The sequence below is a fragment of the Lagenorhynchus albirostris genome, chromosome 3 (assembly GCF_949774975.1).
Source record: "Lagenorhynchus albirostris chromosome 3, mLagAlb1.1, whole genome shotgun sequence".
NCBI classification, from domain to species: Eukaryota; Metazoa; Chordata; class Mammalia; order Artiodactyla; family Delphinidae; genus Lagenorhynchus; species Lagenorhynchus albirostris.
In genome coordinates, this window is record NC_083097.1 from 158,662,729 (window position 1) to 158,681,339 (window position 18,611).

Below are 18,611 nucleotides of genomic sequence, written 5' to 3' on the forward strand. Positions count from 1 at the left end.
AAAACTTAGTTTGGAGATTCAACTACTGGGACAGTGCCTGGCGTATAAAAAGCACTTGATAGAAAGGAATCATGTCCATCCAATGGAACACAATCCATGAAGCAATGAAAAGGAAAGAAATACTGACACGTGCAACGATATGGACAGATCTCAAAATGATGCTAATTGAAAGAAGACAAAGAGTACTTACTGTACAGTTGCACTTATAGAAAATTCTAGAAAGTGTATACTAATCTAGAGTGACCCAAAGTGGATGCTTGAGAAAGAAGGGGAGGGGCAGGTGGGAGGGATTAGGAAGTGTCCTGTTATTGTCTTGTTATTGTGATGTAACAAGAAATCTATATCTGTTCTTCATCCCCAGCTCCTGGCACAGAGCTCCTAAAACCCCTGTCATTTCCTAAGTGACAAGGGCAACAGGAGCAACTTTTGTTAAAATATGTGGTTTCCATCCCCAGTTTCTGAAATAGGAGTGTCTTTTGTTGTTCATAACAAGCCACTTTCAACCACACCTGAGCTTCTGGTACTAAGGTGACTTCCAGAAATCACCTAAGGATGAGGGCTGGTTGCCCGGGGAACGAACCACACAATTAGAGGGTTGGACCTATCAGTTCTACCCCCCGACCTCCGGGGAGAGCAGAGGGGCTGGAGGTTGATACTGAATCACTAATAACCAATGATTTAATCAGTTGTGCCTAGGTCGTGAAGCCTCCATAGAAACCCAAAAGGGTGGGGTCAGAGAGCTTCTGAGTTGGTGAACACGTTGGAGGTGCTGGGAGGGTGACATTGTCCAGAAAGGGCACGGAAGTTCCGTGCTCCTTCCCACATACCTTGTCCTGTGCACCTCCTCCATCAGGTTGTTCCTGAGTCGTATCCTTTATTTAAAAAAAACAAACAACAACAACAAAAAAGTAATTGTAAAGTGTTTTCCTGAGTTCTGTGAGCCATTCTAGCAAATTGTTGAACCCAAGAAGGGGGTCTTTGGAACCCATGATGTATAACTGGTCTTTCAGAAATCCTGGAGGCCTAGCCTTGCGACTGGCACTGGAAATGGGGCCAGTCTTGTGGGACTGAGCAGTTCACCTGAGCACTCCACGTGTGGGGTTTGCGCTAACTCCAGGGGGGCTAGTGTCAGAATTCCTTGGTGTGGAAAACCCACACGTTTGGTGTCAGAAGTTCTGCGGGTAGAAGACAGCAAACAGTTTTCTTTTAGGTCCTGAGGGACTTTTGGGGGGGTGACGGTTGTGTCCACTCTCTCAATTGCAGTGGTGGTTTCACAGGTGGGTACATGTGTCAAAACTTAGCCAGTTGAATACATATGTGCAGTTTATTGTATGTCAGCTATATCTCAATCAATCTGTTTATAAAAAACATACTTTTCCGATGCTTAGAGTGCACATAATTTTATTTGTTGCTGTTCCATTTTTTGTTTGGGTTTTTGTTTAATTTTTTAATAAATGTTTTTTATTTCATCATTACAATTTTAATCAGTAGGAATTTTAATGTCACATATACTTTTTAAAAATATAAAGACTTTTAAAAGCTGTATTTTACAATATGATATCAAGAACACAGAGCTGATACAAGTTGTATAGGTAATCATTTTGACTGTGTAAGAAATCTGATCAGAATACTGTTATGGTGAAAGAAAAGCACTTTCTTATAATCATTCATATTCAGCAACCGTGAAAATGCTCTGTGTATGCACTGGTTCTGAATAACACGTTTCATTTCTGTTTCAAACTTGCTATGCTATTACTGTTTTGATGATTACATAGTTCAACATAAAAAGGCATTCCCACTCAGATTCTCAGTAATAAGCCTGATAAGGCACTGGGAAATCCCAATCATAAAAGCTTTTAAGACAAGTATTATGCAAATAAAGCATGGATATCGGACTCAGTATAATTGGGATTAAAAAGACAACTATAGGGCTTCCCTGGTGGCGCAGTGGTTGGGGGTCCGCCTGCCGATGCAGGGGACACGGGTTCGTGCCCCGGTCCGGGAAGATCCCACATGCCGCGGAGCGGCTGGGCCCGTGAGCCATGGCCGCTGAGCCTGCGCGTCGGGAGCCTGAGCTCTGTGGCGGGAGGGGCCACAACAGTGAGAGGCCCGCGTACCGCAAAAAAAAAAAAAAAAAAAAATAGAATACTGCACATTGAGGCCTATTGTGTTTTTGTGCACTCATCTTGCATTCCCTGCCTTTCTTCCTCCTCTTTGAAGTGCTAAAGTGTATTTATACTAGAAAGTTACTAGTAGACTTCATATGAGAACTGTGTGTTTGAAAAAGCAAGACTTTCTAGATAAGAAATCTCCAAATATTTTCTATTTTATGTTTTTATGACCTTCTTTATAAAGAGTGTTTCATGTGCAACACCTGCAGACAGAAATAGATCTATGTTTCCCTCAAACCCAATCGAATATATCAGATACAAAATATAGACATGAAGCAAAGTATGATAGCAGCAGTGATTCTTGGGGGCAGCAGGTGCAAAATCCAATCTTTTGCTATCTATTTACGTCACAGTGGTCAGAACAAAATTGTGCCGAAACTCCCTTTCCCATTCCACTTTAACTGGTTCCCCACAATTGAAACAAACATCTCCTGTGACATTAAGTTGTCATCAGCTTGCGTGATCCCCAGTTCACTCAACCTTTTCTTCTTCATCTGGCCTTTTTGTGTGGAGGCAGCAACTAGTTCATTTACAATTTCGCGATTGCTTTCCACTTGCTCAGAAAGGTCACTCTCACATAAAGCTCCATTTTACCAGTTGCACGTTGAATCAGCTCTTCTAGATCCACTCTTTCAGCTACATCTGTCTCTCCACTTGTCTGAACTTTATTTTCTTCCGTTTCATCTTGGGCATTTTCTTGCAGGTCAGAGAAAATTGTAGGTTTCACCAAGACAACACCATAACCTTCGTTATTCTGTATGACATTATTCACCATGGATGTTTTGGGAATGTCATAATGTGCATCTAAGAAGTCCTTGATGAGGATCCCTTCTTTGCAGTGATGGATCTGATTGTCACTCAGGGTGCACTTACTCCCGGGATATATTTCTATACCTGCACCCTTGTCACCCTATAAATCTGAGTTCTTCATTAAAAATTCTGCTGACGTTCATACTGTGACCCCTGTAGTTTCACACTGCAGTACACAGTTTTCCAATGTAGTCTTGCCACGGTGAATAATTAAGATTCCTTCCACGGCATCATGCTGAACAACTTCTATGCTTGAGATTTTAATATCCGCACCCGTACAATCCACAAAAAGTTGTCTCCTTTGCCTCCCTTTTCTATCACAATATCATCTGGTAGACCATACCCTTCCAACTCAATGGATCGGTAATGGAGAATGCACCACGTACCACGTAATGGCCAGGACAAACAATAACAGTGTCGCCCTCATAGCAGACATTTATAGCAGACAATGGATCACTATGGAACTGAATTTCTATTTCTTCCGTACAAGGCTCTGGACAAAGCTTATCCCTGAGCAGGGACTATAGCAGACCAGTCGAGACCACATGGGTGACCTTCTGGCCATTTGGACGGATGCCCTTTGCTTGTATATTAGAATTCTTCTGATGACCAAACACATATCTCAACAAAGGATTCTCTATGAGTTTTAGCTTTCGTTTCAACTGTTCGATCTCTGAATAGAATTTTAACCCTTCCAGCATGGAGATGTTTTCCTGCTCAGAATCAGAGTTACAATGTGACAAACAGCTTCTCAGACTTAAAAATTTCCTGTCACTCTCCTCACACTGAGTCAACAGATTTTGATAGTCAACAATAAGTCCTGAAGGAACTTAGTCTTCAAGAATGTCATAATGCAATCCCAGTCGAGGTTCAGCACATCTAATAAAATAATCATACTCATCCTCTTCTCCAGCCAAACTCCTCCACATGTTCTGATAGAAAAACCTGATATGCTCAGTTGCAAGTGCTGTCTGGTCAAATACTCCAGAACCATCAAACACCATCCACAGCTCCTGCAACCAGTGTTCCTTCAGATCAAGGAGCTCTTTCATACACTCCAAAGTAAAAGTGCTCACTTGAGATTCACAGAGGTACGGGTCCAGGACAGTAAGCCTCCCCACTGCCTTCAAGGCTGCAAAGCCCACATCTGTGACTGCAGCCAGCACCTCGAACACATTAGTGTGCCATCCAGATGATTCAAGGACCTTCTCTAAGAACTCAGCTGTGAATTCTTTTACCTCAGAGGCCTTGCAGTCAGCTAAATTGTAATCTTGATAAGCGCTGAATCACTCATAGAACAGAAGTTGACTTTCTGGCGCAAAACTTGGTCAACTAGTGCCTGGTTTATCATGATTGCTACAATCACTGCATGAATCTTCATCTTCGAACAAACCTTTCTCGAGGGGCCCCGGCTCCCCTTCCACAGCCCAGCCGGTACGCTCGGGGTCCGGCGTCGTAGCCTCCGACCCCAGCCCACCACCTGCCAGCAACCCATCATCCATTTCAAGTTACCGGGGGCGGCCGCCCAGCCCAGTAATGTGATGACGCAGCTGCTTCTCTAATAAATTTTTAAAGGTCACACTCTGTTTACACTTACTACAAAATACTGGCCATATTCTCCTACATTTTTTGTTAAACAGTGGAGATGCAGGAGAATGGGACACAGGACCAAGACGTTCAAGGAGGGGGAGACATCTGAGAACTCTGCCGAGTGGGACAAATGGGTCTGAAACGTACTCTGGGACTCTGCCCTGCCTGGGTCTGGGAGAAGCCAGCAGTCCCCAGATGTGCCTGTGAACACAGCCATGTCACATAGCGCCCTGTCGACAGGAAGGAGCTCGTGGCTGTTCCGAGGAGCACAGGGAAGTGGGGAGGGGTGAGTCTGGCTGCTGTGGGCCATCTTGGAATGGGGGTACCCAGAGATCAAGCCAGGCTCCTCTCTTGGCCCCATGGGGCCCATCCCATCTCCTCGGGGCTGGGAGTGCACACAAGCCCAGTGAGGGCAGTGATGGGCAGGCGGTCCCCGGGCCAGCCACGTCCAGCCCGTCAGTTCTCAGGTCAGATACGGGCCCCGGGGCAGTGTCAGCGTGGCCCTGAAGGCCTGCAGGTGCCTTGCCTGCACTTCTAAGCGCATGCACCAGCCTTGCTATTCCACACTTGACGGCAGAAACGTCTGATAAGATGTCCCCAGAATCACTTCCCTGAAACCCCAGTTTGCTGGGTTTTCTCCTTCAGGGCAAAAGACACACCCTCCGTGATCATCAGACCCCAGACCGCTGGTCAGCTTGTCTCCCTTGGGACCCCCAAACAGCCACGTTGTCGCTGGGACAGACCCCAGGCATCCCCTGCAGGCCACCCTTGGGGGAACACTCAGAGATGCACCCTCTGTACCCCTGCGGCTCCTTCTCAGCTTTCAGGTCCTGTCCAGTGCTTCATCATTGTGAAGCCCCTCCTGAGGTGCTCCCTCAGCTGGATGGCTGTGCCTCAGAGCGAGTCCCCGTAACATGTGCCGTCTGCACCCGCCCACCTGACCTGGGGGCTGTCTACACCCATCTACATCACCCAGGGCCGTAAACCTTCAGGCAGAGTGCCATGCGGGGCATTGCATCTGTCCTGGGAGGAGTTGAGAGTGCCAACTGAGGCCCTTCTCAGAGTCAGACACCTCCAGGCACCCGTGTGTGGGGGGTCGGCACCTTTGTCTGTCCCTTGGGCTTCAACCTGGCCTCGATCATTCATTCTTGGAGTCTCCCGACAGGTGAGAGAGCAGGAACCTGCCTCAGATGGCACGCCAGTTCTGAGATCTGATGGAGGAGAAAATCGAGAGCCAGACAATTCAGGCCCACATGGGCATCCTGGCTGGCTCTGCCTTCTGGGCAAACAGACTGGAAATAAAAGTGCCACAGTGAGCGCTCTGGCTCTGCCAGTCAGGCTGTTTCTGTCCTGGGGAAGATGCCAGCTCAGTGCCAGGAATGTTCTGGACACGCCCTGGGCCAGGAGAGAACTGAAGAGTCACTAGGCCACCAGCAGCTCCAAGCACCCTCTGCTCTGTGGGTGGACTCACCTGACTCTGCAGGAGGCTGGGTCAATAGCGGGCAGGGCCTGAGATGGCCACTGGGCCAACAGTACCGCTGACCCACTTGCAGGGGGACAGGGACAGACCCACCCCCCGGATGAGGTAGGTAGGTGTAGACAGCTCCCAGGTGATGTGGGCAAGTGTAGACAGCCCCCCAGGAGAGGTGGGCAGGGGTAGATAATCCCCCAGGTGTGGTGGGCAGGTGTAGATAGCTCCCAGGTGAGGTGACTACTTCTTCCCCTTCTCCCCTTCCCTCATCGAGTACTATGGAAACCACCCACAAGGCCAGTGAACCACATGCTCAAAGATGGACCAGGCTGGCCCAGCCCTCAGCAACACACAATATTTAGGAAGATCAATTCTAACAGGTGAGTTCCAGAACCTCTGACAGCAGGGCTCACATCCTAGGGCATCAGTGGGGACCGAAACCCGGGATATAAAGCCAGCCCCAAGCCCATGGTCCGTAGAGGACAACTCTTCCCACGGCGCACGTGGGTGGCCTCCCAGGTGTGACACAGGGACCAGGCAGCCCGGGAGCAAGACAGACCAGCTCCCAAGGCAGCTGCTTTGCAGGAGGAGACAGTTCACAGCTCCTTCGTGCAAACCTTCCAAGGCTCCCTCATCATCCTGGCTCCCCAAGCCCATGCCCCGCCCCCGCCCCCCCCCCCCACCCCGCACTCGGCCTCCTGCTGCTCTGTGAGCCAGAAGGGCTCATGCCTACCTCCCCCAGCTCATCCCTCCTCACCTGCCACATCTCCTATGGGCTTCAGCTCTGGGGACAGGCCTCACCCCTCTCCTACCTCTATATGGCGATATAATTCACTTCCTAGACAGTTCACCCACCTGGATAGCTACATGTAAAGAATAAAATGAGAACATTATCTAACACCACACACAAAAATAAACTCAAAGTGGATTAAAGACCTAAATGTAAGACCTGATACTATAAAACTCCTAGAGGAAAACATAGGCAGAACACTCTTTGACATAAATCACGGCAATATGTCTCTGGATCTTTCTCCTAGAGTAATGGAAATAAAAATAAGCAAATGGGACCTAATTAAACTTAAAAGATTTGCACGGCAAAGGAAACTATAAACAAGACCAAAACAAAAAAAAAGACAAAAAGACAATCTAGAGAATGGGAAAAAATATTTGCAAATGATGCAACCGAACAAGAAATTAATCTCCAAAACATACAAACAGCTCATACAGCTCAATATCAAAAAAACAAACAACCCAATCAAAAAATGAGCAGAAAGGGCTTTCCTGGTGGCACAGTGGTTAAGAATCCGCCTGCCAATGCAGGGGACACGGGTTCGAGCCCTGGTCCGGGAAGATCCCACATGCCGTGGATCAACTAAGCCAGTGCGCCACAACTACTGAGCCTGCGCTCTAGACTCCGTGAGGCACAGCTACTGAGCACACGTGCCACAACTACTGAAGCCCGTGCACCTAGAGCCCATGCTCCACAACAAGAGAATCCACTGCAATGAGGAGCCCGTGCACCACAACGAAGAATAGCCCCCACTCGCCACAACTAAAGAAAGCCCACGTGCAGCAACGAAGACTCAACGCAGCCAAAAATAAAAGAAATAAATAAATGAAAATAAATTTTTTAAAATATGGGCAGAAAATCTAAATAGAATTTTCCCCAAAGAAGTCATACAGATGGCCAGTAGGCACATGAAAAGATGTGCTAATTATTAGAGAAATGCAAATCAAAACTACAATGAGGTATCACCTCACATAGGTCAGAGTGGCCATCATCAAAAAGTCTACAGATAATATATACTGGAGAGGGTGTGGAGAAAAAGGAACCCCCCTACACTGTTGGTGGGAATGTAAATTGGTGCAGCCACTATGGAGAACAGTATGGTGGTTCCTTAAAAAAACAAAAATAGAGCTACCGTATGATCATGCAATCCCACTCCTGGCATATATCCGGGGAAAACCATAATTCGAAAAGATACATGCACCCCAATGTTCACTGCAGCACTATTTACAATAGCCAAGACATGGAAGCAATTTAAATGTCCATCGACAGATGAATGGATAAAGAAGATGTGGTATATTTATACAGTGGAATATTACTCAGTCATGAAAAAGAATGAGATAATGCCATTTGCAGCAACATGGATGGATCTAGAGATTATCATACTAAGTGAAATAAGCGAGACAGAGAATATGACAAATATATGATATCGCTTATATGTGGAATCTAAAAAAAAATGATACAAATGAACTCATATACAAAACAGAATAGATCCACAGACATAGAAAACAAACTTATGGGTACCAAAGGGGAAAGGGGGGGAGGGATAAATTAGGAGTTTGAGATTAACATATGCACACTACTGTATATAAAATAACCAACAAGGACCTACTGTATAGCACAGAGAACTATACTCAGTATTTTGTAATAAGCTGTTAAGGGAAAAGAATCTGAAAAAAAATAGATATATATGTATGTATAACTGAATCACTTTGCTGTACACCTGAAACTAACACAAATTTGTAAATCAACTAAACTTGAATAAAAATAAATAAATAAAAATTTTTAAAAATAAGAAAGTTAACCCATTTAAACTGTACAATTCAACAGTTTTTAGTATTTTACAGAGTTATACAACCATCACCATAACCTATTCTAGGACATTTCCATCACCCCAAAAGGGAGACCCCCGTCCCCATTAGCAGTCACTCTCTAATCCCCCTGCAGCCCCTGGCAACCACTAATCTGCCGTCTCTATACATTTGCCTGCTTTGAAGATTTCATGTAAACCGAATCATACAACGTGTGGACTTTGGGGCCTGGCTTCTCTCACTCAGCATGATGTTTCCCAGGTTCCTTCCTGAGGCACCCTTCACAGCTTATCAAAGTTGGTGGAGAAAACCAACCATGGTTCTGCTGAGGACTGGAAAGGGCCCCACAAAGTCCCTGATGTGAAAGAGACCGTCAACAACAATAATAGCATCAATAATAATAATAGTTGGCCTTTATGATTGTGGTTCATCATACACCACGTACTGGGTATGAATCACGTCATTTTTCTTTTTGCCTTTTTCTCATAACCACCTCGAGTACGGATGACTGTTGTCTGCAGTCCTCACGTGAGGAGGCTGCATCCGGGAGACGGTGGCTGTCCCAGAATCTCACCGCCCTCCTCTCTCCCTCGCCCACGTTCCCCAGCCAGGTGCTCCCCTCCTGCACCCTGCTCTGGGCACTCAGTCTGGAAGGCTGTTCCCAGCAGCCTTTGCGTGGCCCATTCCTTCCTTGGGGGCTGGAGCCCTGCAGCCTCCTGCACCTACAAGGGTTCCCTGGGATGGCAGCCTGGAGACTAGGCACCAGGCAGAGAACTTGGCCCCAACTTAAATGTTCTCATTGAAAAAAAAAAAAAAAAGATCAACAAGGAGCTGTTTTTCAGTCAGATGTATTGAACAAATCCGTGAGCATCTTAAAAAAAAAATTTAGAATCCTCTGCTGGTATTAGTGCATGGACTAAACTCTGCATTGCATATCATCGTTTGATCAACTCTGCTGATCATTTACTATACCAGAATAGTGTTGGGCTGGCCAAAAAGTCCGTTCGGGTTTTGACGTTATGGGAAACCCCGAACGAACTTTTTGGCCAACCCAATAGAACTGAGTTCCCAACTTAAATCTACACTATTTCCATTAAGATACAAGTCTCGAAGAGAAAAATCTCTTATTTACCGTTAATCCACAAATGATTTGTTTCATAGGATTGAGATTAATTTGCTGTTAGGAAAACTTTGTCAGTAAAAAAGTAAGTGCTGTTAGAATTGAAGGAGAAAAAGAGCTTGACCCCTGTAAGTGAGTTGAAAGGTATCCCCTGGCAAAAAATTATATCCTTAGTCCTACTTCTTGCCCTGGAACTTGTGAATGTGCTCTTAATTGGAAATAGGGTCTTTGGGTCTCCAGCTGTCAAAGGAGACGCAGGGAGACAGGAGATGCAAAGATATTGCCTGGGACGGGGGTTAAAGAGGGTTACAGGAAAGAGCTCACAAAGAGCGGGATGCACCCCAAATCACGTTTCCCCTGTGAGACTAGATTACAGGTAGTGATTAGATCACAGGCAGTTAGAAAGTATAGCTCATAAATGTTTGTCTGTTCGAGGGTCATCATGTAATTTCACAAGTCATTTTGCATAAAATATCTTCAGAATTCTTCAAGACATGTCTTGTTCTGCTTCATAATTGCAGAATAATTGCAAATTGCTTTGGCTCAGCCATTGCCTGGGGCCGCCTTGCAACTCCACAGATCTGCCCCCCTCCCTGTTTGTCCCTGACACCAAATCTGTGCACGTTGATCCCAACGGCCTCGTGTTCCCGGGCCCCTCAAGACAGCTCAGGGAGGCTGATGCAGACGCCGCCATGTGACTGCACAAATCGCTGGCCCGTGGCCAGGTCAGCTCTGGCCCCGAAGGCCAGGAGCTTCTAGCTCTCCGCGCGGCAAGTGTGTTGCCAGCAGGAAAATCTTTGTTTGGTTTGTAAGTTGAGCCAGCCCACTGTGGAAGTGATGGAAGGGATAATAAAGATGGAAACCCTTGTGGTCATGGTGTGGTCAAGACTCTGAACTTGGCTTTGATGGGCAACGTCGCGGGCATGGCCCTAGAGGGCTCTGCAGAGAGTTGACGGACATGACCCTCGACCCTTTCGCTTTCTGAAATCATCAGACATCTGCTGAGTGAGCTGTTTGGGAACTGGTCCCAGGCCAGGGTCGTGGAGGGAGCGGAGTGTGGGATGCGGGGCAGATAATCTCAAGGGCGCTTTTCATCAGGAACACACATGCGTCATTTTTAATCAATCAAAGAAAAGAGACCAAATGCAGTTAATGAAGGCTCGCATACCATGCTGTGATGAAACTTCCAGAAGTCGGATGGGCAACTTTGTAAAACCTTGGAGACAGCTTAAATGTCCATCAGAAGGGAGAATGACTAAGTAAATAAGGTTACCTCCCCACAATGAGATATCAGGGAGTTGATAAAAAGAGCAAAGGAGAGCTACGTATGCTGACACAGAAAGATATATGACATATTGTTCAACGAAAGAACAATCTGCAAAACAGTCTGTATTCCTACAGCTGCTGTAACAAATTACCACCAGCCTGGTGGCTTAAAACAACATACACTTATTCTCTTACAGTTCTGGAGGCCAGCAGTCTGAAACCAGTGTCCTCAGGCCAAGTCAAGGTGTCAGCAGGGCTAGTTCCTTCTGGAAGCTCAAGGGGAGAATCTTTTTTTAAAATATTTATTTGGCTGCGCCAGGTCTTAGTTGCGGCACGTGGGATCTTCATTGCTGTGTGTGGGATCTTCGTTGCGGCATGCAGGATTTTTTTTTTTTTTTTTTTTGTAGTTGGGGTCTTCAGTTGCGGCACGTGGGATCTAGTTCCCTGACCAGGGATCGAACACTGGCCCCCAGCATTGGGAGCGCGGAGTCAGCCCCTGGACCACCAGGGAAGTCCCTCAAGGGGAGAATCTTTGCCCTTGACTTTCCAGGCATCTTAAGCTGCCTGAGTTCCTTGTCGAGTGACCCTTTCCGGGATGGCACCCACCTCTTGCTTCTGTTGACACATCTCCTATTTCTGTGTGAGACTGCCTTCTGCTCTGCCTCCCTCTCATAAAGACACTTGCTTGTGACTACATTTAGGACACGCCTGCAAGTGCAGAATAATCTCACTATCGTCTCAAGATCTTTAACATAATCACATCTGCAAAGTCCTTTTTGTCATGACCATGATATTTACAGGTTTTGAGGATAAGGACGCAAATATCTTTGGGAGGGGGAGAGGACATTATTCAGCCTACCACATTCATCCTTGAGGGTGGCTGAAATTGTGTCTAGTTCTACTGACGTATCACAATTTATTATGTGTCATAACATAATGTATCGGTCAGGGAACAAGGTGGGAAACAGAAGCCACTTGAGATCTTTTAACAGAAAGGGGTTTAATACAGGAAATTCACAACAACTGAACTCTGTCACTGGAGAATGAAAGCAGCCACAGACGATATGTAAATGAATGAGCATGGCCTTGTGCCAATAAAACTTTATTTATAAAAACAGGCTGCAGGCTGGATTTGGCCTGGGGGCCGTAGTTTGCCAACTCTGGGTGATACCACGCCAAACAATGCAAACAAATGGCATAGCCCTCACTTTTCTGCTCCAAACCCCCTGTAGGCTCCTGGTCTGGCCAGAGCACTCTTGCCCCAGGGCCTTTGCACTGGCTGTTCCCTCTGCCTGTAATATACTTCACCTGGATACTCCCATGGCAAAACTCCTCACCACCTCCTCAGTAAGAGGTACGATTGCTGTTCTGACACCTTGATCTCCTCACCCTCCTAGCCTTCTCAGTTGTTGTTGTTTTTTGTTTTTGTTTTTTCACTTTTTCATAATATAGTTAGTTCTCTGTATCTGAGGATGAGGAGCCCACCAACACAGAGGGCTCAGTATACTACACAAGTCTATATAAGGAACTTGAGCATCTGCAGCTATTGGTATCTGCAGGGGGGTCCTGGAACCAACACCCCATGGATACTGAGGGACAACTGTGCAGGAATACCTCATTTCATTGTGCTTCAAAGATACTGTGTTTTTCACAAATCGAAGGTTTGCAGCAACTCTGCATCAAGCAAGTCTATCGGCGCCATTTTTCCAACAGCATTTGCTCACTTCGTGTCTCTGTCACATTTTGGTAATTCTCGAAATATTTCAAACTTTTTCTTTCCTTTTTTAAAATATTTTTTGGCTGTGTTGGGTCTTTGTTGCTGCACGTGGGCTCTCTCTAGTTGCAGCGAGCAGGGGCTACTCTTCATTATGGTGCGTGGGCTTCTCATTGCGCTGGCTTCTCTTGCTGTGGAGCATGGGCTCTAGGCGCCCGGGCTTCAGTAGTTGCAGCACGTGGGCTCAGTAGTTGTGGCTCGTGGGCTCTAGAGTGCAGGCTCAGTAGTTGTGGCACACGGGCTTAGCTGCTCCACAGCACGTGGGATCTTCCCGGACCAGGGATCAAACCTGCGTCCCCTGCATTGGCAGGCGGATTCTTAACCACTGCGCCACCAGGGAAGTCCATCAAACTTCTTCATCATTATTATATTTGTTATGAGGATCTGTGATCAGTGATCTCTGACTTTACTACTATGACTCACTGAAGGCTCAGATGATGGTGGGCATTTTTTAGCAATAAAATATTTTTAAATTAAGGTATGTACATTGTTTTTTAGGCATCACGCTATTACACTCTTAATAGACTACAGTATAGTGTAAACATAATTTTGTATGCACTGGAAGACCAAAAAATTTCTGTGACTGGCTTTATTGCGATATTTGCTTTATTGCAGTGGTCTGGACCCAAACCCACAATATCTCTAAGGTATGCCTGTGCTTATTCCTTTCTGATATACTATATAACTTATTTATTGTGTTTATCGTGTCTTGGCTTTGTCCCCTCACTAGAAGGTAAACCCCACCAGAGCAGGGACCTTTGGATCAATTTTCTACATATGAAATGAATGAGTGTGGTTGAATGAGTGACAGTTTGGGGTGCATGCACGTGCACATGTGTATGTGTGTGTGTGTGTGTGTGTGTGTGTGTGTGTGTATGCATGCATGAGTGTTCATAAAGATACATTCACATATCAGGAAAGGTCCACACCAAACTATTGCAAAGAAACTAGGGAGAGATTCTCTCTTTTTATCTCACATACTTTCTAAGAGCCTGGAACCAACAGAAAACGTATAAAGGGAAAACGCTTAATTTGGGCATACCTTTTAGCGAGGAAAAAACCCCAGGATTTCTGAGTGAAAATGGACAAAATAGCCAGGGTCTCTTCGTAATCTGTTTCTGGTGTTAGAGTTCACGTTGTGATGAAGCCACGTGTTAAAATGCCCTGATGAAACAAATGGGCAGATCTCAGCGTGGGAAGTGGGAGGAACAGACATATCTGGAGTCCCCTGGGGCAGGCCCTGGACTGCGGGTGCCATCGAGAGTCAGTGTTGCACCCCAGATGGGAGGGGGCTGCACAGGGAGACCTTAAAGTTCAGCTACTTCAGGTGCGCTTTTACCAGCTGGATGAATGTCCTGAGGCTGCCATAGCAAAGTACCTCAAACTGGTTGGCATTAAACAACAGGAATTTCTTCTCTTATAGCTCTGGAGGCCTGAAGTCTGAAATCAAGGTGTTGGCAGAGTCATGCTCCCTCTGAAGGCCCTAGGGGAGGAAGTTTTTGTTTCTTCCAGCTTCTGGGGGCTCTAGGTATCCTTGGCTTGTGGCCGCATCACTCCAATCTCTGCCTCCGTCTTCACACAGCTTCCTCCTTCCATATCTTCACACTGTCTTCCCTCTATGCTGTCTCTGTGTCCAAATTTCCCCTTCTTATAAGGACACCAGTCGTGTTAGATTAGGGCTCGCCCTAATGACGTCATCTTAACTTGCTTAAGTCTACAAGACCCTATTTCCAAATAAGGCCACATTGTGAAGTACTAGGAGTTAGGATTCCAACATGTCTTTTTTAGGGGACATGATTCAACTGGTAACAGAGGCCGTGTCCTCTTCACAGGGCACCAAGAGATGATAGGTGTCTGCCTGTCTGTCTGTCTGGGACGGCTGAGGGCTATGCGTGCCAGGCCTGCCAGGTGGACTCTCATCCTGCAGCCGCGGATCCTGGAGAAAAGCTCACCTCTCTTCTGTACCTCCCAGTAGCCTCAGGCCAGGTGAGCCAACCCGCTGGAGTCAGGAGACAGAACAGGCTTCCACTGTGAATAAGCTGTTACCCGGAGTATCATGCCCATCACATGCTTATCAGAAGGGCATCCGTGATGGCTATAGGGCAATTACTGGAGGGACAAAACAGCATTCTCAAAGAGTCTTATTTTGCTAAAATGTTAAAAGTGAGAGGAGGGAATTCTCTGGCGGTCCAGTGGTCAGCACTCAGAGCTTTCACTGTGGTGGCCCGGGTTCAATCCCTGGTTGGGGAACTAAGATCCTGCAAGTCCCATGGTGTGGCCAAAAAAAAAAAAAAGTGAGAGGAAAATGAATCTCTCCCACGGTATGAACCAGAACATTCTGACTCAGCACAGGGAGAAGGAAAGAGAACAGGAAGGATGAACGCCCGCCTGAGCCCCCTGTGATAGGGATTAGCAGGACGCCAGGATTCGCCAAGCACAAGCCAGGTCCCACCTGGGTCCACAGCAAGGGCGTCCTGGCCTGAGTTCTGCATCCACAGCAGCGGTGCTCACTGTGTCAGCAAACGCTCCTAATTGCTTAGGGTCCGCGGTTCACTGAGCTAATCCTCAGGATATCAGAGGTCTCTGCAACCGCTGAGGGGGGCTTCCGGAACTCCCTGGAACCCAATCAGTTCCAATTAGCCAAAAAGGCAGGAATGTGGGCTGTGGATGGAGCCGGGATGAAAGGGCTTCTCAGCAGGAGAGGAAGTCTGGTCCAGGGGCTGCCTCGTGGAAATAGGCGTGGGCTCCGGCCACATCCAGAGGAGGAAGGGAAGGAACCCAGGTCTCGTGGTCAGTGGGGTCTCCCTGTTCGGCGGGGCTGCCAGGCCATGGGATCAAGCAACACTACCCTTTATAGTTAATCTGATCATTTAAAAGCCACGTTTCAGTAAGCTTGACAGAGAAGGACAAATATTGCATGACTCCACTTATATGAGGTCCCTGGAATAGGCAAATCCTTAGAGATGGAAAGTAGAATTGAGACTACCAGGACCTGGGGGCTTGGGGGTGCAAGGGGGAAGGGGAATTTAGTGTTAATGAGCAAAGAGTTTATGACGGGGCTGACGAAAACTTCTGGGTATAGATAGTGGTGATGGTTACACAACATGGTGAATGCATTTTATTCCTATTGTGCACTTACAAATGGTAAAAATGATAAATATTATGTTATGCGTAGAGTCTATCACACTGCATTCATTCAAGGCAAAGAAAACAAAAAACAAACCTTCTTGTGCATAGAAGCCAGCTTCCTCGGAAGTGGCCTTCACCGTCCCTGTTGGCAGGGGACGGATGTGCGGTCCAGGGAGATAGCTCCGTCTATCCCACGGTCACCTGGTGCACCGTGGGGTGGGATTCAAGTGCAGCCTCTGGCTCCACAGCCTCTCACCCCCACCCACGTTCACTGTCATTCCTCGAGGTCAAGTGGAGTCTGCAATTCGCCTGCGTGAGCCCATCCCAGCCCCTGGCTATGGCAGGTCCTTGGAAAGGAGTGTCTGAACTTGAATTCAGTGAGATGTCAGTGAGATAGTCCAGATCCAGATTGTTCTGCCTTTTTCTGATAACGGCCCGACCAGCTCTCACCAGTTAATTCAAGGCTTTCTCACTCCTCCGGGTGGATTCCTCCCCGCCTGTCCTCGTTCACTCCAGCGCATACACATGGCGGCCACAGCTTCTGCCTTGAATGGAGGCAGCCTAGGGAGGGGTTTGAAAGCTGCTTCTTGTCCAGACTCACTAAACAATCTTAGGCCAGAGGACCACGCCCCAATCTGTGCAGTGAGAGGGTCAGCCCAGGAGACAGAGGTGGTCCTTGGCACCAAAGCCGAGGCACCCTCTTTTTCCTACGGAAGCCCCTTCATGTATCTGATGAACCCTGTATTAGTTTCCTAGGGCTATTGCAACAAACAGCCACAGACCTGGTGGCTTAAAACCACAGAAATTTATTCTCTTGCAGCTCTGAAGGCCAGAAGTCTGAAATGAAGGTGTCAGCAATTTATGGTTACCAAAGAGGAAGGTGGGTGAGGAGGGATAAATTAGGAGTTTGGGACTAGCAGATACAAACTACTATATATAAAATAGATAAACAACAAGGTCCTACTGTATAGCATAGGGAACTATATTCAATATCTTGTAATAATCGATCATGGAAAAGAATATGAAAAAGAATATATATATATATTCTTATCTATATATACATATGACTGAATCACTTTCCTGTACACCAAAAACTAACACAACATTGTAAATTAACTATAAAAATGTTTTCAAGTTAATAAAAGAAAAAAAGGTGTCAGCAGGGCCATGCACCCTCCTAAGGCTGCAGGGGAGGAGCCTTCTTGCTTCTTCCAGCTTCTGGGAGCTCCCAGCATTCCTTAGCTTATGGCTGCATCACTTCCATCTCTGTCTTCACACAGCTTTCTTTTTTCTCTGTCTCAAATCTCCCTCTGCCTTTGTCAGTTGTCACCAGACAAAGGACAGTTGTCACCAGATTTAGGGCCCACCCAGATAAACCAGATGATCTCATCTCAAGATCCTTCACTTAATTACATCTACAAAGATCCTTTTCCTAATAAATTCACAGTCACAGGTTCCAGGGGTCAGGATTCAGATGTAACTTCTGGGGGGACCAACATTCTCCCTACTACGGCCCCCAAGCACATTCTCCGTGAAGACCAGGTGTTTGCCTGAGCCTCACCAGATCTTTGGGCAAATCTCCTTCTTTTTATCTCCCACCCAGGTAGTGCCCAAAACAGACCCAACCTTCTCCTGATGCAGAATTTTCTTTAAAGACTAACAGCCCAGTATTGAAATCTCCATCACGTGAATCCCCTGGCAGTCCAGTGGTTAAGACTCCGTGCTTTCACTGCAGGGGGCATGGGTTCGATCCCCGGTTGGGGAGCTAAGATCCAGCCTGCCCCACGGCGCAGCCAAAAAAAAAAACCTCCACCACAGTTCACCACCACTCAAGTGCTCCATGTGACATAGACAGGCTACACAAGGCCAGGCAACCATCCAGGGTACAGAGCTGAGAGGTTCCAGGAGAGAGTTGGGGCTCATACCCCACCCTGACGATGCGGGTACAGCACCAAAACGTGAAACAAAGCCATAAAGAGTGATGACATTCAAGGACACTTGATACAAAAAGATGCCCATGCTATGGGCAGATGGCAAGTTACCAGTGTACATTTCCACTTCATTTTTGTCTGAACTTCGAGAGGAATTATATGCTTCAGAATGTGAGTTGTGCTTATCTCTCCCTGGTGACAATTCTGGATGATTTGCGACTCTCCTCTTGATGATCTCAATTTTCTGCAATGAACCTGTCAAAAGACTTCCTCTAAGATATAAGAAATACTGAAACACGAATACAATCTGTGAACATCGAGGCTTTAGTTTCTTAAAGTGTGAAAAGACATGAGCAATTTCATCTGAATTGATGATGGGTGATGGCCTGGGCAGGACGGAACTGGCCAGAGGGCTGATAAAGGTGGATGCTGGCAAGCCAGGGACTTGCTGCCCCCTAGAGTCCGTCTGGAGAACCTCAGCACCAGGACCAGAAGGGAAGATGGAAGGGCATTGAAGTCAGGCAGAAAGGCTGTGTAAGACCCCTCTGCACAGTGTTCTGATTCCTGCAAGCCCCCCTTCCTCATCTCCTCCTTGAAGACCTGGCCTGGAAGTGGCCCCTCAGGGGTGCTTTGCTCCCCCACCCGCACCCACGAGCAGGGGCGCTGTCCATTTTGGGCCCCCAGTTTACTTCTCAGCTGACCTGAGTTCTGTCCCCTTGAGAGAACTGCCACCCAGCTGAGGACATTGCAG

At 46.9% G+C, this 18,611-nt stretch overlaps 1 pseudogene; it reads right to left on the reverse strand.

Annotated features, from left to right (window-relative positions):
- Positions 1-2,527: 2,527 nt before the first annotated feature.
- On the reverse strand, positions 2,528-4,483 carry LOC132518648 (SHC SH2 domain-binding protein 1-like; annotated as a pseudogene).
- Positions 4,484-18,611: the final 14,128 nt, after the last annotated feature.